The 3,529-nt window shown below is 41.2% G+C and overlaps 1 non-coding gene across 1 annotated transcript; it reads left to right on the top strand.

Annotated features, from left to right (window-relative positions):
* Positions 1-925: 925 nt before the first annotated feature.
* Positions 926-1,031, top strand: LOC131163163 (small nucleolar RNA R71). The gene has a single exon (XR_009138942.1). It is a non-coding gene; the product is annotated as a small nucleolar RNA R71 (small nucleolar RNA).
* Positions 1,032-3,529: the final 2,498 nt, after the last annotated feature.

The following is a 3,529-nucleotide window of genomic DNA, read 5'->3' as shown; positions in this document are numbered from 1 at the left end:
TTCCTTATCTGTTACCCTACAACTTACCATCTAGGCCTCCTTAGGATAAGCTGCTGGACTAGCATTCGGTTTCCCACTCTACCCTATATTTCCCCTTTGGATTTATTATGGGCTGACTTGGTAACTTACCTACATCTCTCCTACTTAGGCAGCAGCTAGTTGCCCCATTGAGGTTTCTAGCTTTGCAATAGACTAGAAATGGGAGTGAAGGAGTTGCGATCCACTTGACGGTTGGCTGCGATTCGCTTGAGGGTTGTCAGCACCGTCTCCTGAAATGAATCATATTTGGGTTGAGGTGGAGGTTGTTGTTGCAATAATGACGATTTAGGGGTGGAGTCAGGGTGACTTTGGAAATTTTGATATGGTCATGGAGGTAGAGCATTTGGAGCTTGTGGAGGTCTTTGAGATTGAAAACCCGAAGCTGGTGGCCTCCACTAGAATTTAGGATGTTGTTTCCACCAGGGCTTGTAGGTATTCGAGTAGGGGTCATTAGTTGGCTTATCATACCAATTATGGGTAGCCTTTACTTCCTCGTGCACAAGCTTAAGTTGGGAATGTGTGTGAGGGCAATTGTAACATGTATGGGAAGGGTCGGAGCAGATTGCACATACCTCTGCATACACCGTTGTTTGCCGTCCTAGGGACAAGCACTGGTCTAATTTTTTGGATATGGCATGCAAGGTAGGGGCTAGGTCTTGGCTAGTGGCCAACTCGTAAATTCCCTTTGGTTTTGAGTTTGATGAATTAGGTAGTCTACAAGTGTTAGCCATGTGTTGTTGAGAATTTTTCAGGCAGATTTTCAAAGAGAATCCAGGCCTCGTTCTCTTTCTTAGTGAGGAAAGTACTTCCACACGATGCATCAACTATGAACTTATCTCTCTCAGCCAACCCTTAATAGAAAGTTTGGACTAATTGCCACTTGGGGACCTAGTGATGTGGGCATTTATGGAGCAGGTCCCTAAAGTGCTCCCAAGTCTCGAAAAAAAGTTCCCTATCCATCTGTGAGAAACTTGTGATGGCTCTCCGAAGCTGGTTAGTCTTCCTAATTGGGAAGTACTTTTTAAGAAATTCATGTTGTATGGTGGCTCAATTGGCCACTGAGTTTCGTTCTAAGGACGTTAGCCAATATTTGACCTTATCCTTTAGAGAGAACAAGAAAAGCCTAAGACAGAGAGCATTATCACTAAAATTAAGGATGTGGATGGTGGAACAAATTTCCAAGAACTCATCTAAATGCTGATAAGGATTTTTAGCAAAGTTCTCATGAAAGTTGGGTAGCATCGAGATGATCAAAGTCTTAATTTCAAATTGTGCTACCTGAACATCCGGGAACCGGATGCAAGACGGCAATGTGTATGCATTAGGTATAAAGTACTCCATAAGAGGTCGAAGTTGTTGCTCTCCCACCACAGGTCGGTGGGGAGCATGGGGTTCCGGGATTTGTTTAGTGGGAATCGGGGGGTTATCTTTGGCCATTGCTTTCAGTTCAGACAACTCAGCCTTCTTTGGATTAGAGATAGGTTTCATAAGGGACCTACAGTATTTTTTCATTCTCGAGATCTATGGGAGTTATATCAGGTTCCAAAGAATGCCGATCAAACATACACGTGTGTAAGCACACAGATTCAAACTTCAAAAATAGAAAAAGAAAATAGAAATTAACAAAGAAAGTAAAAGAAAAAAAAGGAGAGAAAATCAAAAGAACAAAGCAATAATACTTTAAAGCAGAAGTTGACTTATAACCAAAGCCAAGTCCCTGGCAACGACACCAAAATTTGGTAGACTCGCCAAGGCTTAGGTCCTTAACTACCAAAAATAATATTTATAAACCTAACTATCCCAAGTTCAGCATAAAGTGGGTAAGTCGGGTATTTATCCACGGAGACTTGAAGTGTAGTTATTAAACTACTTCCAATTTAGTTGACCAAAGCCTTGTTATGAAAAAGAAGTGAAAGATGGTATTTTACAATGGTGATTATTTAACAACTACTGGAAAGCATGTAACTGAAAGCAAATAAATCTAAACTTCTGGAAAGCAAGTAAATTTATAAGTTACCCTACTCCTACAAAGCGACACTAGGGTCCAAATTAGACGTTGTATGCCATGCTTCTAACTACGCTTATCTAGACTTCCATAGAAGTACTAACTCGAGTAGGCCAAAGCGGGAAAAGGGTGATCGAGGGCACAGGGTAGCAATGGTGCACTAACCATCCAAATTATGGTCATGAATCGAAGTATACCCTATCTCAATGATAACAAACACCTCCCTAGTTCCGTAGCTGACTATTTCCCTCTTACTAATACGTAGCAATGCTTATCCTTATATGCAATCTTTCATCAAACACATAGCAAGTAAATGGAAAGTAGTAAATTGAAAGCAGTAAAAGAAAGCATGAGTAAAAATATCATCCCTTTATCATTACAAATGTCTATCACTAATGCTAGAAGTACAAGGAGATATCTTAATATACACGACTGTTGTATGAACGCCGCCGTTTGTCAAAGGCCGTCAGACACTCCATACACGAACCTATTCTAAATTGGCTCTCAATGACTTCCTAGGTCTATCACTAACCTAAGAGAGGCCAAATAGGGACCCAGAGCTTGTGTTCGTAGTGAATACTTATAGGCTCTAGGGTTTACAAGGGTTGTTTGGCAAGTTCAAAAAATTTGTAGCAAATCTCGCGCAGCAGATCGTCGCTGTCGACCAAGTCGCCCTTCTGTCATTCTTGTGCGTGCCTTGGTTGAGACTTGTAGGAAGTCAGGGATTCGAATCTTTAATGTCTTTGACTTCATCGTGCCTCAGGGTTTTGATGGTTGAGACTTACAGTATCTCAATCTTCAGGAAATCTCAATATCTCAACATGGTCGCCCATGAAGGTCTCTTGGTCGAACACTTCATCGAGACTCTCAGAATTTCTGAATTTCAGTTCTGTCTCTGTATCTCAACGTGGTCACCCTAGAGGATCACTTGGTCGAGCACGTGGTCAAATCTTGAAGCATTTTGATCTTAGTCTGAACCTTGGAGTTCGCAATGGAATACTAGGTCACCCCTGTGGTTTGTTGGTCGCACCACATGGCCGAGCGTCATCTTCATGTCCATCCATGATCTAAAGCTTTCGAAGCTTGGCTAGGCAGCTGGATTTGAGTTTTGAGTTCTCCAAATCCTCCTTGACTTCCTGTAATGCCTAACTCCATGGTTCTAACCTATTTTTCCTGAAAAGGCAAACAAACCTTGCATAGCTCTAAAGAATGATAACTCTAGGCAAATACATAATAAAATGAGGATAAATAAAGATAAATGAGGGTCTAAAATCATATATTTTAGGGACTCATAAACAGCCCTTGGGCTTATAAGGGCTCCACTTATCCTTAACAAAGGCACAATCAACTATGAGTACTGTAGGAGTAATTGTTGCCTAATTAGCATAATGGATGCAATAAATCAAGGAAGTGGGCATAATGAGCTACCATTATCTTGTTGCACCATCCTTAAATTTATACAAGGTGCCCAATAACTTCTCAAAT

Source organism: Malania oleifera, chromosome 8 (assembly GCF_029873635.1).
Source record: "Malania oleifera isolate guangnan ecotype guangnan chromosome 8, ASM2987363v1, whole genome shotgun sequence".
NCBI classification, from domain to species: Eukaryota; Viridiplantae; Streptophyta; class Magnoliopsida; order Santalales; family Ximeniaceae; genus Malania; species Malania oleifera.
Note: the sequence above shows the minus strand (reverse complement) of the source record. Positions and strands in the feature narration are given on the sequence as shown.